The following is a 19,144-nucleotide window of genomic DNA, read 5'->3' as shown; positions in this document are numbered from 1 at the left end:
TAAAAAGCTGCTCACACTGAACATTAGATTGATATACCAGGTGCGAAGCATTCATTTTTAACTTCTTTGAGTTTTTGGACTAAACTTTGCTCATAAAACCTCTTTCATTCTTCTTCCTTTCATACAGGATTAGATCAGACCCATCACCCTATAGAGAAGTTTTATATGAATTGCATTTTATGCCTTTAGAATATCTCAGAGGAAGAAATAATGCATAGTTAATAGATCTCTTGCCTTCTTCTTGGGATTATGTATTTGCAGTCAGAAGTCTAAGGCTCAGTGCTTGTAAATCACTTTCAGCTTAAAGGGTGACCCTGATTAAGTCAGTTGGTTACCTTGGTTGAGGAAGGGATTGTGAAGCTGTTGAATAATTGGGAAGGACAAAATCCAAACTAAATTCTTCTATGTCCTCCATCAATTTAAGGGCATGGTGTCATGTACCATAATAAAGAAATAGTACAGAAGTTCTTTGAGGACCCACTTCACAAGATTGATATGACACTTTTGTGGCAAAGGCATGATGCTTGGACTGCAGTAAAGACAATGTGACAGTTATGTGGCAATGTATCCCATAATAATCTGCTAGCTTCACATGTATTTCTTTTATTATTATAATCCACGCAGTTTTGATTTATGAAATGAAACTCTTGTCTAGTCAAAATGAAGTCTTGAGATATTTTATATTTAATTGGTTTCTAACTCTGGTCTTGAGATTTTTGATTATATGTGGTTTTTTATTCTGATTACTTTAGCAGATGAAAGTATGCCTTACGAATGTCTGTCAAAGTCAGACTCTACTTTTCTTCTGCTGGGGCTATGTTCAGACACATATACACAACTAATTCCAGTTAAAGGAACAGGTTTAACTGTCTTAAGTCACCTTAAGATGGAGGAAACCTTGAAAAAAGTAAGCAAAATATTTAAAAATTCAACCAGGAGGCAGATGCTCATAGAAACACTGTTTAGAAACAGGCCTCTTATTTTTCTTCTAAAATGTAAATACCCAGTTGTTTACTTATGGCCAATGTTATTTAATACCTTGACAATTTGAAGGGAATTATAGTCTCATGATGAAAAAATCGTTTTCCCGTGTAATACACACATGCACACAGTGCTTAGAAGCTACTAGCAGCCATCTTCATATTTAGGTATTAAAAAAAGCTTCTTTCATAAAAAATCTGGGGGGCTCTTTAAAGATTAGCACTTTAAATTTTTCAAATATGTAATTTTTAGAAAAAAAAGCAAATTCTGTCACAAAAATTGTGGAGCTTTTTTTTGGAAGGAAATGAATTCTAAACTGTGTTCAGTCATACTCTACTCAAGGAAAGCAAAGAAAGAGCCTTTGAATCAGAACTATGAATGCCTATAATCTGGTTAAAATTATCTCTAGCACCACCTGTCATTATTAATATGCAGAAAAAGCAGAGCCCTTTCCTTGAGTTCCAGTGCAGTGAAGGAGACCGGTGGACACCTGGATACTCCTCTTATCCCAGTGACAACCGCACCTCCTGTCCTTTCTGGATAGTCACCCATCACTGAGGAGAACTTTTGGTTTAGTTTAAATGTGTCTTAAGAACATTTCATCTGCATGTACATCCATCCATTCCACTGGAAGAAAATCCACAATCCCTTTTTATTTCTGTCTTTAGATTTTGTTAAAATTTCAAGCTTAAGCATCTTGTCTGGCTTTGGGGAAAGTGTTACGATGTTTCAGAAAGTGATAATGTGCTGTAGCATGAATGCCAACTTGTTAACAGCTAGACTCATTTCAGAAGGGACTCCGGCTAGGCGATGCAACTGCCTGGTACTAAGAATGTCTAGTGAGGAGAAAAGGATAGGTAAGGTTAGTGTTGGGTTAATTGTCATGCAATCTGCCATTTAATGCTTTCTGACCTCATCAAACTCACTTAAGTTGCAACCTACTTCTTACCTGAGAAAACTGTTCATGACCTTTCAAACAAGTCATTTGGTGTTAAATCCAGGATGTTTGCCTTGAGAATGAGTTATGTTCAACTTTGTCAAAGGAATCCTGGACCAATTCTTGCAGCTATGTGGAAAATCTTGTATTTATACATAGAATACACAGTATAGAGCCCAAATATCATTATACTGATAAATATTGTCAGCATAAATTTACTTGAAAATTTTTACACTGATCAGGCTTAAGAAATATTTGAATTCATTGTATTTTAGGCTGCAATACTTTGGTTGTTTGAAAGTATTGGTTACATTTATATGAAACCAGAAAAACTGATCCTGATAGAAATGAGGGGGTATCCTTGGACTCCTTAAGACAGGAAAAGACTTACTGAGAAGAACATCATTAGCACGGGCACTAAGATCAACTATTAATAACCAGGACCTCGTGAAACTGAGAAGCTTCTGTATGTCAAAGGACACTGCCAATTGGACAAAGCAGCAGATTACAGAATGGAAAAAATACTTTACCAACTGGGCATCTGATAGAAGGTTACTCTTGAAAATATATAAAGAACTCAAAAATCTAGGTATCAATAAAACAAATAATTCAGGGAAATGGGCTACATATCCAAACCTAGAATTATCAATAGAGGAAACTCAAATGTGTGGGAAAACACTTAAAATATCCTGAGTCATCAGGGACCTGCAAGTCAAATTCCTCCGAGATTTCATTGTGCACCAGTGAGAATGGCTATTGTCAATACAAAATGGCAATTCATGGTGGTGATGGTGTGGAGCAAGGGGAAAATTAATTCATTGTTCATGGGAGTAAAAATCCATATAGTCACCAAGAAAATCAGTGTAGTAGTTCCTCAGAAATACATAAATAGTTCTACTCAAGATACAATTATATACCACTCGGGCATATTCTTAAAGGTCACTTCATTCTACTAGAGGAACACTTGCTCAATTATGTTCATTCCTGCTATATTTACAACAACCAGAAAGAAGAAATAACCTAGATGTCCCTCAGCAGAATAATAAAAAAGAAAATATGGTGCATTTATATAATGGACTTTTACTCAGCATTTAAAGAAAGTGACATCATGAAATTTGCAGGTAAATGGGTGGAACTAGGAAAAAAAAAACTCCTGATTGTGCTTTCGCAGTCTGAGAAATACTATCATTACATGTATTCACTTGTATGGTGATATCATAGGTTAAGTCAATGATACTCAATCTATAATTCACAGAATCACAAAGGTAAGGTGTTATAGAGTAAGAGACTAGGGGTACAGTTAAATTGCACTAGAAAAGGAAAATAGAATAGATAGTTAAGGATGCATGGAGGTAGGAGGCCTGAAATGGGAAGGCCAAATAGGGAGTATAGAGGGGAGAAGAGGATGAGAGAGGGAATAGAGGGAGAAACAGCTAAAATTAGGGACATTTGGGGTATAGTATGGAAGCTTCCTAAAGCATGTACATAGATGAAGGCAATCTGAATGGAATTGACAAATAACAGGAATACAGAGCTTTAACTGGCACCCTCTTGTCACCTAGTGAAGCTTCCAGTAGAAGGATTGGGTCACATCTAATTAAGTTGTTGGCCTAAGGAGTAATATAGGAATTCCTGAACAACCCAGGTTTTCCTAAGACTATAAGTTGCTTATCACAAACTCACAGCAAGTACTAGCAAGTACCCATTGCTTAACAAATCACCTACACAACTTATTAAACACGGAGAAATCGAGCTGGTGCTTACATAAACCCTTAACCCCACTGTTCTAGTGTATTTGATACAGGAAGGTATTTGGTATGCTCCAAAATGTAAAACAAACACCAAGACAACCAGAATCAATACCTTTGACCTAAAATAATGTCCTGCCTGTTAGAGATGCTAAGGCAGTGGTGGCATAAAACTTGTGAAAATAACAAACTAATATATGATTAGACATAAGGCCCTCTCCGTGTGATGGAACCCATAGCTAACACTGCTTAGGTAATCAAGAACCAGAAATTGAGAGTCTAGGAACTTAATATAAATACTACTGGTGGGAAAAAGAAAGTAGCGATTAAAGGGCTCCTGTTGACATTCTGCTAAACTCATAGATCAGTGCCATGCTCAGCCATCATCAGAGAAGCTTCCTCTTATAGCAAGTGGAAATAATTTTACTGTGCAGAGAATAAGAACTTGGAACACTCAGCCCTCAGTGAGTTGTATCCATCACCTCCCCCACCCAGGGATTACAGGACTCCACAGAAGAGGAGGCAGAAATAATGTAAGAGCCATATGGGGTGCAGAGCACTTAGAAAAGAAAAATCTCTAAATCAACATGATCATAACTTATATAAACCCACAGATCCTGAGGCATCATACACAAGGCCTGTATGGGTCTATACCAGGAAACTATGGCTTCTGATTTAGTGGTTATATGGGATTCCTGAGTGTGAGAATGAGTGGGTCTCTCTGATTCTTGTACCTTCTCTTGAGCTCTTTTTTTTCTGCTGGTTTATTTTCTTTAACTCTGATGGGACAGTTTTTGGTTTAGCTTATAGAAAGACAGGTGACAACGAGGAATGGACTACATTCTTAAAGAACTACAAGACACATATTTTCTTTCTTTCTTTTTTTATTAACTTGAGTATTTCTTATATACATTTCAAGTGTTATTCCCTTTCCCGGTTTCCGGACAAACATCCCCCTCCCCCCTCCCCTTCCTTATGGGTGTTCCCCTCCCAACCCTCCCCTCATTGCCGCCCTCCCCCCATAGTCTAGTTCACTGGGGGTTCAGTCTTAGCAGGACCCAAGGCTTCCCCTTCCACTGGTGCTCTTACTAGGATATTCATTGCTACCTATGAGGTCAGAGTCCAGGGTCAGTCCATGTATAGTCTTTAGGTAGTGGCTTAGTCCCTGGAAGCTCTGGTTGCTTGACATTGTTGTACTTTTGGGGTCTCGAGCACCTTCAAGCTCTTCCAGTTCTTTCTCTGATTCCTTCAACGGGGGACCTATTCTCAGTTCAGTGGTTTGCTGCTGGCATTTGCCTCTGTATTTGCTGTATTCTGGCTGAAGACACATATTTTCTTAAATAATGAAATGTGTTTCAAGTTTCAATGGGTACATTTACATTATTTCTACTCTAGGGTTAAGCACTTTTATCTACTGAACCTACAGAGACGAGACTGTCAGTCTCACCATGTCTTCTTTTTCCTCCCCAAGACGGTCTAGAATTCTACGGAGCATGCTGGAACTCAAGTGTTGTGTGCTGGAAAGATGGCTTGATGAACATTAGCTGAGCCAGTGTTCCTTGGGTTTCATCATCTCAGAGAGACAAATTGCTTCATTTAACCCTGATTTAAGTTGAGGATTTTACTAGTGGTTCTTTCCTGTCTGTTTCGATCCTATGGTTCTATAGTACATTGCCAGCAAAATGTGCAACAGGGAATAGAGACAGGAAAGAGGTGTTTTGCTTTTTTGTGCCCAGTTTTTCTGATGTATTATGAAATTCCACATTAGTAAGTTTCAGTTATGCATCTGAATAGGGAATATCCTATTTTGTTATATATTTGCATATAGGTTATAATTTTTTATATATAGGCATCTATACAGAAGTAATAGAGCAATTTTTCAAACATGTATTTTTTAGAAAAAAGCAAATTCTGTCACAAAAATCGTGGAGCTTTTTTTTTTTTGGAAGGAAATGAATTTTAAACTGTGTTCAGTCATACTCTACTCATGGAAAGCAAAGAAAGAGCCTTTGAATCAGAACTATGAATGCCCATAATCTGGTTAAAATTATCTCTAGCACCACCTGTCATTATTAATATGCAGAAAAAGCAGAGCCCTTTCCTTGAGTTCCAGTGCAGTGAAGGAGACCGGTGGACACCTGGATACTCCTCTTATCCCAGTGACAACCGCACCTCCTGTCCTTTCTGGATAGTCACCCATCACTGAGGAGAACTTTTGGTTTAGTTTAAATGTGTCTTAAGAACATTTCATCTGCATGTACATCCATTGATGATAGGATCTGAGAAAGACCAGATTATGAAGGACCTTTTATTATATTTTAAGCCTAGAGATTTTTTATATATATCTAATTTTATATAATTCTAATTTTATGTATTTCTAAGTTTATACTTTAAAATTGCTTACCACCAAGCATTACCATGTGAATGCTTGTCCCACAAGTTTAAGGATATTGCACTTTGCTGGAGGAATAAAATGGGGAAAAATGATATGTTTTATTTTAATTTCAAAAATTAAAATATTATTAAATAAAAATAAGCTTATCATCATAAAATAAAAAGTCAGTGCTTCCATAGTATGGTGCATTCCTAGTACCCCTAGTTAGAGATGAACTAGTTAGAGAGTCAGTAAAATTTACTTGAAAGTGTACATTAAGTCCTGCAGCAGAACAGTTAACTAGATGAGAACTTACAAGTGGAGATGGAGGAAATTTCCAGTAAGAACCGGATATACAATAGTCCACCGATGACAGCAAGTGTCAAGAGGAGCCAAAAGCAGGTTACTGAGGTTAGAAGCCAGCTTGCAATGCAGGTGGAAAGCAGGGGAATGTGGGAAGATTTATCTAGATACAAAGAATTTAAGCGGATTGTTAAAATGATCACCTTTGTCTATTGAAATTGAACAGGAGGGTGTTGGTATGGAGCGAGGATGCAGGGTGGCTTCTCTGGGCAGGTGTCATTAATTCCTTCCAGATGTTCTCATTATTAAAATTGGGAGAGACAATTAGGTCAAAAATGCTGAACACATGCAGAGACACAGAAAATCTTTTCTCTGATTAGATAACAGTAATGCAGGCAATTACTGTTTCTATAATTAGGAGAATCGAAATATGTTAAGTTCCAGACCTAAAAGAAGTTGAACGTGTTTGTGTGTTCATGTTATCTTATTTAAAACTGTTAAGATAATATTAAAATACTATGACAAGCCAGTGCATGTGTCCTTCACTTGGGTTCATTTGAACTCACCTGTTTCTCCCATAAATTAATAATATTCTTTTTTCATATAATATGTATTATTTAAAAGATGATGATGAACTAGAATCTACTGGCCAAGCCAATTGTCAGTATAGATCCTGGAGTAAATACCACTGTAATCTACCTTTCTGAAACATTTTAATGATACTGTTACACACTTCATTACTAAATCTCCAGATATTTAAATGGAGACACAATCCAGTTTCAGAATGAGTGTGTGTGTGTGTGTGTGTGTGTGTGAGAGAGAGAGAGAGAGACTTTCAATTTTTATAACATAATTCTATGTATGTACACCAGCTGCTTTATAAAAATATTTGGAAGATGATCATGCATTATGTGTGTTCAAAATCTAAATTCTTTACTGAAAAAATAAATTAGAAGGTTTCATCTCAGACTGATAATAAAGTATTGGCATGCTGCCTTGAGAAATGCTTTCCTTAAAACATTATTTTTTTGAATTCTCAGAAGTTTCAGAGAAACTCAGTGGTTACTTTCCAATCATATACGTAAAATATTGATACAAGGAAAAATTCCTACATATGCTTTCATATGGTTTGATTTATTCTACTTTTCTACTTCTATAAAATTTGTTTTATAAACTAATATCAACAGAGGACAAGAAATTAAAATGAAACATACTTTTATACCTGGGAAATTTATTGAATTTATGGATACTATTTTTCTGCTGTTCTTCTACCTCATAGATTTTTCTTAATGAATAAATAGCTTTTTGTTTATATTTCAATTGTTGAAGTCACCATTAGGTAATGACAAGGATCCTCAAATATATTTTCATTACTTTTATGTATGTAAGTATCTAAATATGCCAAAAATTAGATGGGAAATTCTACCTATCTGAGAGATGCCACATTTTATCCGATTAAATTATACCATACAGAATCTACAAAAACTGTATACAAACACTTGCAATATACACTTAAAAATCCCTTAAAGCCACTCCCCACAAGCCTTCCTAAGTTAGACCAGTTTTTGGAGAAAATGGTGAATTATTTCAATTCTCAAATGATTTATTTACTTGGGACATAAACATAATGTGACTAAGACCCTGAGGCATTATCTACAATATTATACTAAGGGCATATATCCCACTCCATGAGCACCACAGAGCAAAATACGGATATGTGAAAAGTATTTATATAGTATACGGATACTTGAGAAGTGTTTATATAATATACAGATACGTGAGAAGCATTTATATAGTCTAACACCGTGAAAATAAAATAAGAGGCTCACCTGCACAGAAGCTTTTGTGGGAGTGCACCATAGGAGCAGCGTCAAACAGGAAACACCTAAGGGATGTGGGAAGAACTTAGGAAGCCAACATGGGGAGGAATCTCAGGAAATCCTGTATGCAATGGTCTCACAATATTATGGTCACATTGACACAGACTTGTACAAAGATAACTAAGTAATCTCCAGATTCCCAATGATGCTTCAGACCCCAGAGAGTAGCATGTGACAGCATAGGATGGAAATTGGAAACTTAGCGAGTTGGATTAAGACGTTTTGTTGATTGAGAAGAAAATACCCTGCAGATGCCATGTGGCCCTCCAGAGCACGCAGTAGCGTGGGTTGGTGAATTCTATTTTTAATATTTACTGCTACAGTAAGCAATAGCTCTCTAACTGTACTTAATAATAAGAGGAAAACCATGACTGGTACTGGAAATTTTGCCAAATACCCTGGAAATAGTGAGATCATGAATCTTGGAGGGGAACTTACAACTGCTACTTTACTAAACTGACATGGTCCCTACCTACATTCTAATATTTATCTTTGTACCCAAAGATTACTATATGCTTCAGCCCTCACAAAAACAAAATAAAAACAACAAAGAAAAACAGGTCTTTTCAATAGACAGAAGCCAGTGCAAAAACAAAACAAAAACAAGCAGACAAACAAACAAACAAAAACCCTGCTAGGTTATCCTTATTTGGTCCCAGGTCTAACAGTGGGGAGAAGGAACCTGAAGAGACCACCTCCAGTAGATAGGCTGCTCCCCTGTTGAGGAATGAGCCACCCACCTATCTCAAAAATTTTAACCCAGAACTATTCCTGTCTAAAGGAAATTCGGGGACAAAAATGGAGCAGAGATTGAAGGAAAGAACATTCAGAGACCACCACAACCTGGAATCCATTCCAGACACCCAGTCTTCACAAAATTGCTGATGCCATGTTGTGCTTGCAGACAGGAGCCCATCATGGCTGTCCTCTAGGAGACGCTACTAGTACCTGACTGAGACAGATGCCGATACTTACAGCCAACCATTGGACTGAGGCTGGGGAACCCTATGGAAGAGTTAGAAGGACTGAAGGAGCTGAAGGGGACCGCAATCCCATAGGAAGAACAACAGAATCAACCAACAGGAACCCCAAACCTCCTAGGGACTGAGCAACCAACCAAAGAGCATACATAGGCTGGTCTGTAGCCCCTGTTACATATGTAGCAGAGGACTGTCTTGTCTGGCCTCAGTGGGAGGGGGTACACTAGGTCCTGTGGAGGCTTGATGCCTCTGAAAAGGGGGACGCTAGAGCAGAGAGGTGGGAATAGTTGGTTGGGTAGAGAAAAGACAAAGAGGAGGAGATAAGGTGGGGGGCTCATGGAGGGGGTACCAGGAAGGGGGATAACATTTGAAATGTATATAAATAAAATAATTAATAATAATATAAAATCAGACCAAAATGCAAAGAACAATGATTATTTGGTGCCAAGCCCCAAATAATATTCTAGCATTTTCTTTTGGAGCTTTCAAGCAGGGTGATATGGTTATTAAGAATATACAAAAAGAATGTACCAAATAGATACTTTATATGTATACCATACTAGGCTGTAGGTGTGAAGGCCATACATAGGTGAAAGAGGTATGTATCACTCCTCTTTCCCTTTTAAACTTTTACTTCATTTTCTGTTGCGAATTTCTGAGATACTTATGGTGAAAAATTGACCCTGTAAAACCGACAAAGTAAGATCCAGGAGGATGTTCCTGCTGGGAGTATGAAGTGTGAATTTTCTATTTTTACAAGAAGTTCTGTGTGATTTGAAATGCATTTATGTATAAGTACACAGTATTAGAAAACTCTAGAAAATAAGTTTAATAGAGTTTGGTTCTTTGCATTGATTATCTGAGTAACAATGGAAATGTAGTTTTAATTAGTACTATGGAGATTATTTTTCAGTTTTAAAATATGTAGAACTTGAATATACATATATGTCTCTAAATGTATATTCACATGTGTACATATATCACTTCCTTATATTTTGGCAGCAAAATATAAGGTAAGCAAAACTTACCATCTGGTCATAGAAAATGTACCCAAAACGTGACAGAGAAATATGTACTAAAACACAACTCGATTAATAACTGCTTAGAACTCTTTAACAAGATAAATTATTTTCTTTCACTGAAGGGTCATAAAATTATCTTGCATATGGCCTATAAATAAGTACATTTTACTAGGAGAATCTTGGCCACCCTGACCTAAGAAAGCCGTGCTGAGTAGAATTATTTTTCAGAGGCTAGTTGAGTTTTATGTTGCTTTATTTTTCTGCACTAAGAGTTATTGTTAAGAGTTACAGAGTTGAAACTTTTCTTAACACTGCTAAGAAAGGAAAGAGAAAGAAAAATGAATCCATATAGGCTTTGTAAGAGGGAAATATTCAATTAACTATGCAAATGCTTACACTTATATGTATCACATATAATTTAAATTAACATAAAATAATACGATTTTTGAGGCTTTATTAAACAAGCTTGGTTTTATTTGTTCCTCAGCACCCTCTCCCTTTTCGATATTGAACCCCTTCCTTCTTCCTCAGTTGAGGCACCACCTCTCTTACTGCATTTCTCATTTCTTATTGCCTGTATCCTGCCTTTTCCTATCCTCAACCTTCCATCTATGGTCCTTTTATATTTTGTTGGTTTATGTGGCTTATATTCCTTGTTGTATACTCACATCTGAGGATTACTAGCTATGAATCACCTGTGAGAGAGAATATGTAGGATTTGTATTTCTAGGTCTGAGTTATTTCATTCGATATAATCTTTTGAAGGTCTGTATATTTACCTGAAAATTTCATTATTTCATTTTTTCTATTTACATTGGGTATTTTATTTATTTACATTTCAAGTGTTATCCCCTTTCCTAGTGTCCCCTCTGGAAAGCCCGTATCCCATCCTCCCTCCCCCTTTTACTATGAGGGTGCTCCCCTACCCACCAACCCATTTCCACCCCCTGCCCTGGTAGTCCCCTACACTGGGGCATCTAGCCTTCCCAGTGGCCTCTCCTCCCATTGAGGTCTGACAAGGCCATCCTCTGCTATATATGCGGCTGGAGCCATGGGTCACTCCATGACTACTCTTTCATTGGTGGCTTAGTCCCTGGGAGTTCTGGGGGTTCTGGTTGGTTGATATTGTTGTTCTTCCTATGGGGCTGCAAACTCCTTCAGCTCCTTCAGTCCTTTCTCTAACTCCTCCGTTGGGGTCCCTGTTCTCAGTCCAATAGTTGGCTGCAAGCATCTGCCTCTATATTTATCAAGCTCTGGTAGAGCCTCTCAGGAGATAGCTATATCAGGCTCCAGTCATCATGCATTTCTTGGCATCTGTAATAGTGTCTGGGTTTGGTGACTTTATGTGGGATGGATCCCTAGGTAGGGCAGGCTCTGAATGGCCATTCCTTCAGTCTCTGCTCCAAACTTTGTCTCCATATGAATATTTTGTTCCCCTTCTAAGAAGGACTAAAGCATCCACACTTTGTTCTTCCTTCTTCTTGACCTTCAGGTGGTCTGTAAATTGTATCTTGGGTATTCTGAGCTTTTGGGCTAATGTCCACTTATCACTGAGTGCATACCATGTGTGTTCACTTTTCATTGGGTTACTTCACTCAGGATATTTTCTATTTCTATTCATTTGCCTAAGAATTTCATGAAGTCATTGTTTTTTTTTTACAATTGACAAGACTTCTAATGTGTATATGTACCACATTAAAAAAACACACACCCTAATCCCACTCATCTCCACTCCCTATGCCAGCCCCTCTACCCTTGCAACTTTCTTCCAAACAGAGAAAAAAATCTCATTGTGAAAGCTGTAGTGTGTCCCCCTGTGTCCTACAGTATAGTATTTTGTCCCCATTTCTTTGTTGGTTGGAGGTAGGTCCATATTTCTGAAGATACTCTATACTTAAGACATAGAACTTAGATGATCCAAGCTGAATCTGCCCTGAAAACCTCTTTTTTGTGATAGCTTTTATAGTTCCAGAAGATACTATGCGAACTGCCAAGAGATAGGAAACAATTAATTAATTCTATTGAGCTGCAACACCCACGAAAATTATTACTATGGGAAGCTATGTGCAATATGTGGCACTCATATGCCAGTAGCAACCAAAAGCTGTCTAATGGGCCTTGAGAGTCCTTGAACAGGCAGGAAATCATGCCTGTTACTAGAAACCTAGCCAGCCTTTTGAGATTAGTGATGTCATGGATCTTAGAAGAAAATCTTCTACAACCACTTTACTAGCAAAGCACAAGTCCTTAGAATATTCTTAAACTTATTCTTATACTAAGATAAGATTAGTCAATACTGCTCATCAAAAAAGCTTCTATTCAAAGCAGAAGAAGACTGTTAGTAAAAACCCAGAACTGGACATGATATAGAGATCAATGTATTCTGGAGAGCCCAGCACCCATGGCTACATGTGATCACAGGTTCTGAATACGTGCCTAAGAAAAAGTGTGGAAGAGGGACCAGAAAGAATGAAAGAATGTAAGTGTCAGACTACCCGGAAGTCTGCTGGGAAACAGTCTCTTCTAGAAATGGTCACAAACAAGTCCAGAAAATGGCAACATCAAAGGGCATATTAATGTGGAAAGGAGGTATGGGGAACATTACTGGGTCCTACTCACAGATAAAGACCTACAGTCAACTAATGACTCTGAGGGAAAGAATGGCCATCTACCAAGGACCAGAAGTTGTATAAATACATATATGCATGTAACAATGACAGTTAAAGAAAAGAAGGCTATCAACTTGGGAATGATGAGGTATAGAGGATTTTAAGAGAGGATAGATGGAAAAGAGTGGAAGGAGGAAAGGGAGGAGGGCAAATAATACAACTCTATTTCTATTAAAATATTTAAAATGAAAAAAGTTACATAACTGAAAAAAATATTCATAATACCCCAGTGAACAAGTGGGATTCCAATACTCTGTGGAAATATAGATCCCTGGTGTTATGGAATGTGGGTGACCATGAAGGGCTGAATTGGTTATAGTAGGCTACATAAGTATGTTAATAACAAGATCAAAATTAAAAACACCACAGAAAACACTCAATATCTTTCATAGGAATTGTGTTTGAACTATCTTCACCCAAGTCTTTATGTTTTCTCCTACTTTTAGTGCAAATATTAGCATGCTTTTTTGCTGCAGTACAATTGTACTCCAGGTCAAGGCCCAGGGTTGATTTTTTTCTCATTAATTTATTTATTTATTCACAAAGTGAATTTTCTACCAGCCACTTGGGTCACATAAGTAACACTGATATGTTCTTCTTACTCTTTTCAGCATCTGTTGGAATTAAATGTTAAATGATAATAATGAATAGAGTTATTGTGTTTGCATTTCATATTTCAAAGTCATTCCAACAAAAGTCTAAATATATGTCTTCTGTAAACACAAACCAAAGAGCGTTAATTGATCTACAACAGTGTGTAAGAAGAGTTAGATATAGTCAACACTAAAACAATTTAATGAAAGCCCTCCATACTTTTGTATCATCTTTTATCTTCAATTTAGAGATGTTTACTTATGAATTAAAACAACTCTGCAGTGATATTTAGTTATGCTAAATTAAAACACATGGCTCTCCATATTATAAGGTTGCAGATCATAATTTATAGTCACTCACCACATGCCATTTGCATTTTTTGGGCTGTAAATAGATAGTTGTAAAATTTATCAGTGTGGGAATCCTTCATGTGTGTGTAAACTAAATATATTTAGTAGTTGTCTTTGAAATAAACATGTAGCTTGCATGCAAAAATTGTGTGAAATATTTAACACTAACTCTTGGCATATCATTTACCAAATTATGTCATCAGAGTTTTATATATTTTCTAAAGTATAGAATACAATATTAATATAAATATACTTTGATTTTTAAAATATCCTAGTTTATTCTTGGGGGAATCTCCTAAATCAAGATTCCAAATTTTATAGAATTTGCATTTTATTTAATTGATTCTATTGAGGTGGGATGACAGGTGAACTCCATTATAACTTTAATTTTCATTGAAAAATATACCATATATTGGATTTATAAGACATAGTCATGTTAACTGTGAAGGAACCAACTTACTATTAAGTGTACATGAACTTATATTTTGAGTAGCTAGGACCTTAAAATTCCATTTAGCCTAAAAATATTTCTCATTTAATCGCTACAATGAACTGATAATGAATAGGTTCTGATAAACTAAGCTTAACCACAAAAAAATTGGAGCTTAAAAAGATTCCTCCCTAAAGTCACTTGGCAGTAAGTAATGATTATGTGGCTTTGTTTCTTTCTAGTTTAACTTGGCTGAACTTGGATCAGTTGAATTTCCAACAGTAGTATCACAGTAAATAAGTGTAAAATTATTAAAACATGATGTTTATAGGTATAACATTTGAAAGGTTTATTCCTATACTGTATTTCAGTGTTGCAGTAACCTCTCCAACCCAAATATGCCCATGTAAAGAAAATACAACTTGAATAATATGAGAACAAGCTTCTGCCTAGATTGGGCAGATCTACCACTACACTATCCTGTTCCCCAGGGGCAGCGGAATTAGCATCAAAATACAGATAACTCCTGGCAAACCACAACATTTCCCCCTTTTTGTCCAGTTAAAAGGCCTGTCCCTTATATATAAATTGAGTACAATTATTACCATTCTACAATTTATAAAACATATGATACACTCAAAACCCAGTCCATCAATTCTGTCCATTAATTAGAGCACCTTGGCATCTATCCTAAAAGACTATAATTCTATACCTGACTTATATCCTGGTTTTAGATCATATGCCACCTGAAAAAACACCCTTTCAGATTTATCTTTCTTAATGCTAATCAGCTTGTGTTGTCTATGAGACTACCAGTATTCAACCATGTCAGAAATCCAAGAACGATTAGTATTACCTGAAAATATGAGAAGCACAAAACATGCTTCCAAGCTTAGCCAATTTATAGAGACTGTTGATCACCCGGACAGTCCCCTTATTCCTCAAAATGTCGGAGCATCAGTCTTTAGCCCTCTGGCCCAGGATCATCTGACAGACCTTTGTAATGCAGATTGTTGAAGGGTTGATCACTCTGTCTTGGCAGAGCTTATCAGTCAACTATTCTGCATAATTTGTCCTTTTCTGGATAGTATTTTGTCTGTAGATGAATTGAAGCAATTTTACCCAGTGGCTGTCTCACCACAATTGGAGCAATTCCATTGATGCTCAATTTCTTCTAGAATCTAAGAAGGGGTCCTGTCAGGAGTAGACAGGTCTCTAGTCAAATGATTTTAATAAAGATCCATAATTATATTCTGCAGACTTCTGATGCCTTTGAAGATTTTCTATCTATATTAGGCATTTCTGAACTGTTAAGCATTGACTACCATTGGCCATTTCTAATTAAGTATCTCAAAAACACCCTTAATTGACTCAGAATCATGACTTTGCTATCTGGACTTTAACTTGTATTGGTTAATCAACTAAAAACAATGTATAATAGCAGTTATAGGACTGGGTTTAAGACTTGTATTCTTAATGTATTATGTAGGCACAATGTTTATATTACAGTAGCAATATTTATCTCAATTTTAAATCAATAAGAAATTATACCAATGAAAATCTTACATTTATATAAAATGAATTCTATATCAATGTAATGAATACAGCTTCAACTTTGTATCAATTACAAAGATTTCTATCAATGTTAGATATAGCTATAAAATATTTTGTTTAAAAGTATATTCACTAACGTATCCTTATTTGTCTATTTCTCTAACTTCTATGGTATTACCATATTCCCCCTTTCTGCCCCCTCCCTTTCCCTTTCCCTAAGAAGAAAGGATAAAGAAGAGGAAAGGAAATGTAGAGTTTAAAGTCCCTAGTCCCTCCATGTCCAAAGCTACATTTGTAAAATATCCCTTAAAAGAAAACATTTCTATAGTTCTTAAAATAACCAGAACCATCCACCCCAGCATAAGGAACTGGGACAATGATCTTCCTTTGTCTGCTTCCAGCTGAATTGGGGGAAAGAGTTCCCTTCTGGGGCCCAAGGGGAATTAGGAAAGTTGGCTTTGTCAAAGTAGCTGGCATCCTTTGCCTTCCAGTCACTATATGCTGAGAAAGTTCATCGCTTAGCTGACATCTTGACTATGACAGTCTAAATGGCTGGATATTAGTCCTCTTTTGGATGTAGGATTCATAAAAATCTTTTCCAAATTTGTTGGTTGCTGTTTTGTCTTTTGCTTTACAAAAGCCTTGTAATTTTATGAGGTCCCATTTGTCAATTGTAGATTTTAGAGCATAAGCCATTGGTGTTTTGTTCATGAAATTTTCCTCTGTTCACATGTGTTTGAGGCTCTTCCTAACTTTCTACTCTATTAGTTTTAGTGTATCTGGTATTATGTGGAGGTCCTTGATCCATGTGGACTTGAGCTTTGTTCAAGGAGATAAGAAGGAGAAGCCCTTGGTCCTGTCAAGGCTGGGCCCCCAGTGTAGGGGAATGTTGGGGAGCAGGAAGGATGGGTGGTTGGGGAGCGGAACACCCTTATAAAAGAAGTGTAGGGGGATGGGATAGGGGGACTTATGTCCTGGAAACCTGGAAAGGGAATAACATTTGAAATGTAAAATTAAAAAATCCAATAAAACATTTTAAAAACAGTAAAAAAGAATGGAATGATTTTCATTCTTCTACATGCTGACCACCGCTTAAACCAGCACCATTTGTTGTAAATATTTTCTTGTCTTCCTGTTTCTGTCTATGCCCAGAACTGAACCAGGACAGCTCTTCGTACCCAGATCTCATTAGGGAGAGAGCTGGGCTCTCAGAAATATGGGCAATCCTGAGAACTCAAGAGAGACAACCATTTCTGCTCATATTCCTGGCTCAAGAGGAACTCTCCTGGAGACCTCTGGACACAGAAACCAAGGAGCAGTCTGGGACAGGACACTTGGGGTCTCTGCTTATGCCTAGAACTGCAAGCCAGTTGCCAGGAGGGCTGACACACCTGAGAGCAGAGGAACCAGCCTGAAAACCTCTGAACATAGGAACCAAGGAGCAGTCTGGGACAGGATAATTCTGGCTTCTGCCCGTGCCCACAGTTGAATCCGTGACACAGCAATCTTTTCCCCGATAGTGCTGGAAGAATCCCAGTCTCCAGAAGTGCTGGTACACAGGCTTACAGCAGGGTCAAGCTACAGTCAGAGACAGCAAGACCAGCTACCACCAGAGACAACCAGATGTGTAAAGGGAAGCCCAGGAATGTAAGCAAGACTACTTGGCATCATCAGAGCCAAGTTTTCCCTCCAAAGAAAATACTGGATACCCAAAAGCAATGGAAAAGCAAGATTTGGATTTAAAATCAAATCTCATGTTAATTATAGAGAACTTTAAGAAGGGCATAAATAACTCCCTTAAAGAAACACAAGACAACACAGGTAAACAAGTAGAAACTGTTAAAAAGGAAACACAAAAGTCACTTCAAGAATTACAGGAAAATACAATCAAACAGGTGAAAGAATTGAACAAAACCATCCAGGCTATAAAAAATGGAAATACAAACAATAAAAAACAATCACAAAGGGAGACACTCTTGGAGATAGAAAACCTAGGAAAGAGATCTGGAGTCACAGATGAAAGCATCACCAACAGAATAGAAGAGACGAAAGAGAGATTTCAGGAGTAGAAGATACCACAGAAAAATTGACACAACCATCAAAGAAAATGGAAAAGGAAAAAAAAAACTCAACATGTAGAAATCAGGACACAATGATAAGATCAAACCTAAGGATAATAGGTATAGAAGAGAGTGAAGATTCCCAACTTAAAGGATCAGTAAAAATCAACTAAATAATGGAAGAAAACTTTGCTAACCTAAAGAAAGAGAGGCCCATTAATCATACAAGAAGCCTATAGAACTCCAAATAGTTTGGACCAGAAAAGAAATCCCACCAGTCCCATAATAGTCAAAACACTAACTCCATAAAACAAAGAAGGAATATTAAAAGTAGTAAGAGAAGAAGGTCAAATAACATATAAAGGCAGACCTATCAGAACTATACCAGACTTTGTATCAGAGATTATGAAAGCAGGAAGATGCTGGACAGATGTCATACAGACCCTAAGAGAACACAAATGCCAGCCCATGCTACTATATCCAGCAAAACTCTCAATTAACATAGATGGAGAAACCAAGATGTTCCATGACAAAACCAAATTTATACAATATCTTTCTACAAATGCAGGCCTACAAAGGGTAATAGATGGAAAACTCCAATACAAAGAGGGAAACTACACTCTAGAAAAAGCAAGAAAGTAATCTCCTTGCAATAAAACCAAAAGAAGAGAGATACAAAAACCTAATTCCACCTCTAACAACAAAAGAGCAGGAAACAACAATCACTATTCCTTAATATCTATTAACATCAATGGACTCAATTCCCCCAATAAAAAGACATAGACTAACAGACTGGATATATAAAGAGGACCCAAAATTTTGCTACATACAGCAAACCCATCTCAGGGACAAAGACAGATAATACCTCAAAGTAAAAAGCTGGAAAACAACTTTCCAAGCAAATGGTCTGAAGAAACAACCTGGAGTATCCATTCTAATACCGAATAAAATTGATATTCAACCAAAAGTTATCAGAAAAGATAAGTAAGGACATTTCATATTAATCTCAAGGAAAAATCCACCAAGATGAACTCTCAGTCTTGAATATCAGTCCCATATCTTCTCAAGAAATAGAAGCAGCGATTAAAAGTCTCTCAAACAAAAAAGTCCAAGACTGGATGTGTTTAGTTCAGAATTATATCAGACCTTCATAAAGACCTAATGCCAATGCTGTCCATACTACTCCACAAAATAGAAACAAAAGGAACACTACTCAATTCCTTCTATGAAGCTAAAATTTGCCTATACCTAAACCACACAAA

The 19,144-nt window shown here is 36.9% G+C and overlaps 1 protein-coding gene across 5 annotated transcripts in view; it reads right to left on the bottom strand.

The window, feature by feature from the left end:
* Nkain2 (sodium/potassium transporting ATPase interacting 2) overlaps window positions 1–19,144 on the bottom strand; it is a 1,207,754-nt gene that overhangs the window by 431,606 nt on the left and 757,004 nt on the right. The window lies entirely within an intron of this gene.

This window comes from Rattus norvegicus, chromosome 1 (genome assembly GCF_036323735.1).
Source record: "Rattus norvegicus strain BN/NHsdMcwi chromosome 1, GRCr8, whole genome shotgun sequence".
NCBI classification, from domain to species: domain Eukaryota; kingdom Metazoa; phylum Chordata; class Mammalia; order Rodentia; family Muridae; genus Rattus; species Rattus norvegicus.
This window is presented reverse-complemented; position numbering and strand designations above follow the sequence as displayed.